Raw genomic sequence first — 9,628 nt, 5'->3', positions numbered from 1 at the left:
GACATCTGTTTAGTCCTTGTCAAGCCATAGGTCTTAGCCAATTGGCCTGTTAATGTCTTTGCTAATGAATATTGTAGAAAAAATATTTTTCAGTTGCTAAACCCTAATTATGCTACCCAGGACCAAGTGAAGTGTGAATCAACAGTCAAACAAGAAAAGCACTCAGAGAGTGCAGTACTCCACCAAGGCTGCTCAGCCATTGTATGATTTCCAACGGATGAAATCTTGAAAAAAAATCTGTGGTCCACAGCAGTCAGTTCGTGGTAGGATCGCAATCATGGGATCGTCAGTAGGCATCTGACATAGTGTTCACTTGTTGTCATAGCTACAGTGACACCGTGGCGATATTTCGCAATGATACAGAAATCTTCAACAAATTCATGGATTTAGACTAAGTCGCATCACTGATAAAATCTAATCAGGTGGTCCATCTGTCATTTCTGACCTTCGCTAAAACTTTCATCCAAATCTGTTAGTCTGTTTTTGAATAATGTTGCAAGTAGACAGACAGACAAACCAGTGCTGATCATCACATAACTCTTCCTTGGCGGAGAAATAGTCAACCTCAAGGTGGGAATTGATTATAAGTTCTTCTCAGAGCATTTAGTCTCTCTTGTTCGTGTGAAGCAGATGGAAAAGCTGAGAAGCCTTTGGTGTAAACTAGTTTCTCTTGAAAGAAATAGTAAGAATGGCACTCTTGAAGGGGAACTTCGGTTTTTTTCAACCTGGAGTCTGTTTTCATATGTCATTTCATACATGTGAGTGATGCAGAAATGAATTTTCGACATAGCTCCAGTATTTAGCCAGGCAGGTAGCTTAGCAGCTCAGCTAGCAGCTCGGCTAGCGAAAAGTATGGGGCAACTTGCACCCCCGCGTCAAAGTCCACCCTAACGTGCTTTTTTCCCCACACTGACCGGCTCAGATAGTCTCAATGAGTGTCCCACAACATACTAGAGATGAGAAGTGAACGAAAACCTCCACATTGCCTGGCGATTGCTCGTTGTTGTCATCTGTATCCAAATCTCAGGACGCGAGAAAGCAAATCTCGTTCCGAAATCGTGCGATAGCTAGCTCTCGCGCGATTTCGGAGTGAGATTTGGCTACAACAGGCTTGCATCAGTGAAATGTCTCTAAATCAGAGTTCCTCACCTTACAATCCTGATAGCAAAGGCTCTTCTAGCCATAAAACTCTTTTACTGGTTTCCTACGAACACAACATACAAGCTTATGAGTCATCCAGACAATTTCATGTTCTCCATGAAAACTCACACTTTTATTCATGTGCTAACATAATTGCACAAGGGTTTTCTAATCATCAATTAGCCTTTCAACACCATTAGCTAACACAATGTAGCATTAGAACACAGGAGTGATGGTTGCTGGAAATGTTCCTCTGTACCCCTATGGAGATATTCCATTAAAAATCAGCCACTAGAACAGTCATTTACCACAATAACAATGTCTGGACTGTATTTCTGATTCATTTAATGTTATCTTCAGTGAAAAAATTGCTTTTCTCTCAAAAATAAGGAACAACACAAGTGACATCAGTGAGGGTTAACCAAAGCAAAAGGTGAAAGGATGGGTTTAAGATTACAGGAGTGTTCAGAAAACATCACAGCAGAGTCAGATTACTTGAGAAAGGACTTGCCCAACAAATAACTGAGGTAATGCAATCATTTAAAAAAACACATACAAATAAACACATAGAGGAACATTCAGGTCATTGCAAAATGTTTCACGTTATGGAGGTCAAGGCCCACAAAAGAGAGAGAGAATATGAAAGCAGAGTAATACAACACTGGATAATGTGCCAACATATTCCTACTCTCTGACGTGATGAATTTAGGTCCTCGCTGGAGAGTCTGTTCATACATATTCATCCACTGGAACAGCTCCAAGTACTGTCATTACCTAAACACACAGCCTCAAACTGCATCAGTCTCACAGTCTGGGAAAAATGAGATTTCAAATGTTTTCAGAGAAACATATTTGAGCCCTGCAACGTGACACCAAACCAGACATAAGACGAACCAATGAGCAAACAACTCGACTAACAACTGAAACTACCATGCAAACAATTCTGTGTACTTGTTAACAAGCTAATAAAAACAGTCTAAACAGAACATGATACTGAATTATGAGACTACGTTTTCACTGAGGCAGGAAAGAGAAAGGACTTTCATGTGTGATATCAGGAGACATATGCAGAAAACGAAAACTGTCTGAATGAAATTTTTGACTTCTTGGAATTCTGTCATTGTCTGGACTGATAAACATTAAATTCAACCAGTTAAGAAGTTAATAAGCTTGTATTTTAACCTTCAAATCAAACTATTTTGACTAAAATCGAACATATTTGCAATTTCATATTGCAACTTTATTTAATAACAACCAACTTCTAATTAGCCAAACAATAATAAAATGAGCTCAATTCAAAAATTGAGCCAAATGCTAAAAATTACTCTGAGGAAGAAATTTAAAATGGATTTTCATATTTGAGGATCCAAACGGCAAAGATTCAGTTACTTTGCTTGAAAAACTGAGACTGTGGAACCGTTAGCGTGGCCGTGCTGGAGGCTCCCAGGAAGTGAAAAGGCTCATAAGAAGTAAGCAGATCACAGTTATAGGCAGGGCCCTGACCATTTAAGCCTTTGAAAGCACAAAGTGAGATATTGATATTAAAATCAACTCAAAATCTCACCTGTCTTGTTGTGCGTTAAGAGTCTGGAAGCAGCGTTTTTGACTGCAGCCTTCCCGTAGTCAGATCTGGAGGAGATCAAAGCGTGGATTTCTTGTCTTCTGGGAAGCAATATTTTTGAGGGTTAGTTTATTGGTATTTAGTATTTTTCTTGTTGTCAACTAATCTGTTCTGAAAATACTCCCTAGCAATTAAACCCTCAGATATAAATAGTCAGCAACAAATACACAATTTTCTCCTGTTTGGTTAACATTTGTTAAAACTACAATGACCTCCCAACAGGAACTTACTGTACATACATATTTAGGATTGTTTGTAAGGATTTAAGAACCACTGACTGCCTCAGGTAAGGTAAGAAATTGGGATTTGTTGAACACAAGAAAACACAGAATAAGATGAGATTCAATGTTTAAACCTGAGACAAGTTTGGAAAATGTATAACTGTTACCTGACATTAATCAAAAAATATGCTGTAAGAATACACAGAGGAATGACGCCTTTCCATGATCATGTTTCCAAGGAAATCTTTCTTCTTTTAAAACATTTAAAAAGCAAACAACTAAAAGAAATTCCTTCTTGGCAGCAAAATAATAGAGTAGACTGAAGTTAGCATGCTTAAAGCCAGCTCTGCTCTCACAGCAGGGGATTCTCCCATGTGAGCTATTTTCAGCAAAGCATAGTCTAGACACTGCCAAATTTAAGGCCAGAATAAAACATAGAACACAACTGAAATAAGTGTACTTGATCTTAATGCACATTATCGCTGTATCCCAGGGATAAAACACTTAAAAGTCAGTCATGAAGAAGAAAAAGCCCGAGGGCTCTTTAGGCTGGGTGCGTGTCCGTGATGCACTCGGCTACTTTAGTTGTCATGCAGCGATACCTCCAAGCCTTTGCTGGGTGCACTGATGCTTGGCTTAAGTCATTTTACAGCGCCCCGGTTAACTGAAACCGACAAAACTTCTGATTCCAGCCTGATCTTAGAATAACACCCCTGGCAATTGTGAAGCTGTCTTTGCCCATTTCATTCACCGCCGTCCCACAACTGCATTTGTAGCTGACACAAACGCTGAAGAAGATGCCTTATGATGCCACAACTGTTGCCCAGAGAATTAAATTAAATGGAGTACACTGTAAAGGAAAGTCAGATATGGCTCACAGAAGAAAAGGAGGCTTGCTATTGCTTGAAGAGAGTACCAGACTAAAGGGCACAGAAGTGAAAATACCATAAATAAAATACGATGGCATTTGACCACTTAGAGGGTGAAGTGTTGGATGATTGCAGTCTAATATTTGCCAAGAGTTGCTCTTTGCAAGAAGTAGTTGCCCGGAATCATGCAGAGCAACAACACTGGGTGATGAGATGTTCACAGCCGAGTAGGAATGTTAACATTGGGCATGTTAGAAGTCAAATTTGCGCATGACACTGCACAAAATTTCACTAAGCATCACAAAACACAATGCGTTGTAGAGTGTGTGGCCTAAAAATGGCTGCTTTTGCAACACATTAGCTTCAGCTGCAGTTTTTTGTAGTGCCATTCTAGGAGGTTGCTAGAGCTAAGCATTAATGCTGTAGGTGGTGACAGAACATAGGAGGAAAATACCTCAAACCTGCAGCTGGTGATGATGATGATGATGCCGTGTACATTCAGAAGCAAGCAGAAGAACTTAAGACTGAGAGATTGGCAGCATATAGACAAACAACATGTTTTCAAAGCTTAAATCATCCCCTTCCCCACGTGCTTGGAAGATGTTCATGCATAAGCAACTGCTGAAATATTAGAGCAGGTGCTTTTCATTGTGTTGACTTTTCTCTTCCTTTCTTCACTTGTGTTTCCTCCTTTAGTTCCTCACTATGAGGAAGACACACCAAGAGGAGGAGCTGAAGCTGGAAAATGAGAAAAATCCTTCGTTCTATAGCGAGCATTGAGACGCGGCAGTTACAAAGAGAATACCTTCGAAGGATGCATAATTGCACAAGGATGTTTTAATCATCAATGAGCCTTTCAACACCATTAGCTAACACAATGTAGCATTAGAACACAGGAGTGATGGTTGCTGGAAATGTTCCTCTGTACCTCTATGGAGATATTCCATTAGAAATGAACAGTTTCTGCACCAAGAAAGCTCAACTGGTTGAGCGGGCAACCCTTAAACATGGGCTGTAGTCCCCAACGCAGCAACATGTGTTCGATTCCAGCTCACGGCCCTTTGCTGCAGGTCTGCCTCTCCACTAACCTGTCTAATAAAGGTCAAAAAACTATTTAGATAAAAAAGCAAGACAACTGTTTCCAGGTAGAATCGTCATTTATCACTTTACCAATGTCTAGACTGCATTTCTGATTCATTTACTGTTAACTTCATTGAAAAAAAACTGCTTTTCTTTCAAAAAATAAGGATATTTCTAAGTGACCTCAAACTTTTGAGTGGTAGTTTAAGAGTTAATATTGCACTTTGTGTTTTTGTGGCATCCAGCAAAAAAATCAGACAGGGCAGCACAGCAAACAGACAATTTGTCAAACAAATATAGTTTCTGCCACAGCATGCCCATGCTAACAAGTTAATTAGGCATAGTCCTGTGCACATGAACTTTAAGCTTGTATTAGTAGTCAAAAGAGATCCGCTGTTAGGTGCACTGAGCTAATTGTGTGATGATAAATCTCCTATGGCATGAGATAATTTCTCAGTGCTCTTTAAAGATAGTAGAGGGTATGGCAGATAACTGCTTGAAGCCTTTGTGAGTCAGCAGCAACGAAGCTAAATGTGGCAGCAAGTGTCAGGCCAAATCAATACACGCTTCCCAGGATTCCTTTGGTGCCATAATCCCGGCTGTGGCGGCCACTGACCCTCAGGAGGCCTTGCCTGTTATTTTTTTGCCCTGTTTTCTCAAAAGCAGCTGCACTTATGAATATGACAGTATTGAACACAAGTTAATTACCTTTTAAAAAAAAGAGCAAAATAGGTGCTAGAAACAGCTTAACTCATAGCTAGGGCATGTGGAAACCTCCCTCTACACAGGGCGGTTAAATCGCCCTCTGGAACCAAAATATGCAGAATTTATAAAAAGATGTCGGTGATGACCTCAGGCTCAGAAGCTACGCAAACGTCACTAACTGTGAAACTGAACTTTTAATGCGTAGAGTGCATACATGATCTGTGCGTCAAATATTCCCTTTGGGTATACGGTTTTGGTCAACTATTTCACCTCAGCAATTCGTGCTGATCCCCCCAACGGTGTCTTCCAGCTGATTTCACAGATCCCATTAAGTCATAATCTTGTATTATTTGCCTTACAATAACGAGGGATAATCCTGGCATCAGGCTAATCAGCCATAAAATTGAAGAATCTCTCAATGACTGCATTGTGCTGCAGCACGCTCACTGCGGAATACATGACAATGACATAAAAAGTGCTTTGATCCAAAACGTGTTAACATTGCACTTCATAATAGGGTTTTTTTAATTGCTACAACCAAAAATATAACAGTATCTCCTTCCTTTACACAGGAGAGAAAAAGTAATTCACAGCGATGAGTTGAAGGTGTTTGAAGGAGGATTTCCAGAACATCACATCTCTCCTAGTAAGTGGCCCTCACTTACTTAAGCCAGCGGTCAGTCATTAAAAATGTAAAATTAACGTTTTTAAAGTGGAACATGATTCTGCTCCACGCTCAGGAGGCAGTGAAGCGCAATGCTTGCATATGAAATGCATTTGGTCATCCCCCTGGCAACAGGGAAGGGAAAGGTGCATTGAGTGAAAGCAGAGCAGATTGCTCTTATTCTTTATTTAGAGAGTTATTCTAGACACTGAGTCACAGATGCCCTGCCATTGTAAAATCCTTCCTGCTCAACGGAGGCTGTTGGAGGAAAATGTTGCAAGCTTGGGTTTCTGTGGGAAAGTATAACAAACAATCATGAGTTTTTATTCAATTATGCAGCACAATTGTAAATATGTTACAGATTTGAAGAGATATTCCTCCTGAGACATTTGACTGGCAGGGAAAAGACACATTTGGCACAATAATATAAACACACTGACTTTGCCATGAAAACTTTCTCTTTACCTTTTATTCAAAATTATAGTAGGACAACAAACAGACTGTGCTAATGTGCTCTTGTCCACAGCAGCGTTTGGCCTTGGGCTGTGACCATACACTTAAAAGTACTGGTGTTAATGTAGTCCGGATGTGTTGAACGTAATGTGTTCCATATTGTCAATATCCTGCACAAGCAGTGTATCCAGTTCCTTCACAATGTCCTTTACATTGTCCCCTGTATGTAATAGACTCTGCTCTATATGCAGATATTATTGGGCAGTATTTGTTGCAGAAGTGCTGAAAAAAATGCGTTTTGATGTCATTTAGAAATGCATTACACAGTTGGTCCACAAGAGAACATTGACAAGTTTATTACTCTGCCAAGAAACATGTCTGTCTGTCTGTCTGTCTGTCTGTCTGTCTGTCTGTCTGTCTGCAACATTGCTCAAAAACAAACAAACGGATTTGGATGAAATTTTCTGGGAAGGTCAGAAATGACACAAGGACAAAGTGATTAGATTCTGGCAGTGATGCGGCTCATAGTCCAGATCCACGGATTTGTTCAAGATTTCTGCATCATTGTGAGATACTGCCACGATGTCACTGTAATTATGACAACAAGTGAACACCACATGATTGTGATCCCCCTACAAATCCACTGCTGCGGACTCATCGGGACTTACCCATCAGTAATGATTGAAGGAACAATTGATTGTATTGTGGGGGTGTTTCTGAGTCCCATCAATTCCCGCTGCCTGCTACATATTTAGGTCACACCATTTGGTATCCGTACATAACGCGCACATGCATAACACATGCCTGTGCTCAGGGCAATTAACTGCAATGTTTCAATGAAAGTATCTGATATTTTAAATGTATCCACAGTACTGCCTCAACTTTAATGTATTCTTATGTATAAATTCTATACATTTACCAGCCTGTCCTCAAACAAAAAACGACCACATAGGTCATCTGTACACGCCCGTATTACGACCCAGTGTTACGTTTTGACGTATGCGACCTCTAGCGGTTGAGTAAATATCGACACTCTGGAGTCGCAGGTGAAACGTCATCATGAACAAACTTTTATCTAACACTATCCCTGTCCCTATCCCTAACCCTAACCTTAACCATAACCCTAAAAACGTGTTGAGAAAGTGAGAAAAAAGCCGTTTTGCGACGGAAAAGCCGTTTCGCGAATTAAATCCTGTAATGTGTTCGTTTTCCCCGTAGGGGCGCAAACGTTCATACGACCGCATAGGTCGTATTCCGGTGCACGGTGCAAACGACCGATGCGGTCGTATGAATTTGAGGACTTACAAGATGTGGGAACAACTTAACCTTCTTCCTTAGTAGTGTGTTAGTGCAGATGGTAAGGGTTACTACATAGATGTGGAAATGAATGCAAATTTAAAATAATTTCTTGATCTTCACAAGCTGTTTAGATCTTAAAGTTAAATACTACATTATTCAGTTCCAGATACCTGTTACTACATGTTTTGTTCCTTTGTAGATACACTGTGATCTGTAAGTTGTCATGTGTAAATGATAAATTGAGGCATATTTGTTGGAATTGAACTTATTTTTCTTAAGAAATTCCAGGCTGATCATAAAGTTTTAGAATGTACTTTTTTGCACTGAAACAAAGGAAAAGATTTGGGGTTGTAGTTATTTATAGGTTGTTTTGCTTTAATTTTACTGGTCTGGCCCATTTGAGATCAAACTGGGCTGAATTTGGCCGCTGAACTAAAATGAGTTTGACACCCCTGTACTAGAGGAAACAACAATATAGAGTTACATCTAAGCCTTTTGAGAGCCAGAAAGGATAATCCCATCCTGGCATTTGTTAGCGGAAAAATCTTCTAAATGTGTAACTTTGATACACAGAGATAAATTTTCAGAGATTTAATCAACAACCTGAATATCACATTCTCATTAATTCAAATTTCAAGATACCCGCGCTCTGTAATTCTTTGAATATTTGCATTTGATTCGCATCTAAGTGCTTTCTGCTTAGCAAGCTCTACTAAAAGCAGGTTCAGGCTATTATTAAAGTATTAAAAATACTAACTGTGGCCTAAATAATCTTATATGTTGCATAGTTTGTCGTGATTGTAGCTTTTGATCAGCTTAATCTTGACATTTTATTCAGCTTCCTAAAGCTCCTATTGCAGAGCTTTACCCAAGTACAAAGTTTCTCTTTGAGAACTTAAAGGTACAAATCATTTCCCCTTCTTGTCATCATCAATCATAATTATGCCACGGCTTCTTCACCTTGGATCAATTTGTGCCACTGAGATCAAACAGTGGTGCTAATAGGACCCCAAATTTCTCTAAAGTTAATCTATATCAGGTGGTGTGAGCACCGATCTTTTAAGCCTCGCTTCAGCTTGTTGTGTGTATTGTTTGTCACTGCAACAGCTGCTCCCTTCTCGCTAAATACACTTTTGTGTTTCATTTGTACAGTAGATCACCAGGCATTAAAACAAAGTGTCCAAAAAAGAGAAATTATTTATTAGCAAAACAAAGTACCTTTATATGGGATATTAAGATTTGCATGAAAAACAAATCTGTTTTTGAAGTGTGGTCCGTCTCCTAATCACTACTGACAAGGGAACAAGCTCTAATCATCATTGTTTCAGTCACAACGCAAACTGTGTCTGTGATGATTTCATCCTGTGTGTAATTACACCAAATTACTCTCACCAGTGGAGTTGTTCAGCCATTCGGCCTCTAAACAGGATGTTTGAAAATGCTATGAATGGATGGTGTGGCATGGGTGGTTAGGATCATGGAAAGACATACTGATCCAAATCACGTTATTCAATTCATGCCATACATTAGCCAGGTCTGTTGAGTGCAGAAAGAGGTAAATGAAAGCAAGACGTGG

Source organism: Acanthochromis polyacanthus, chromosome 23, assembly GCF_021347895.1.
Source record: "Acanthochromis polyacanthus isolate Apoly-LR-REF ecotype Palm Island chromosome 23, KAUST_Apoly_ChrSc, whole genome shotgun sequence".
NCBI lineage: Eukaryota > Metazoa > Chordata > Actinopteri > Pomacentridae > Acanthochromis > Acanthochromis polyacanthus.
The sequence above is the reverse complement of the archived record's forward strand: the minus strand, read 5'-3'. Positions refer to the sequence as shown.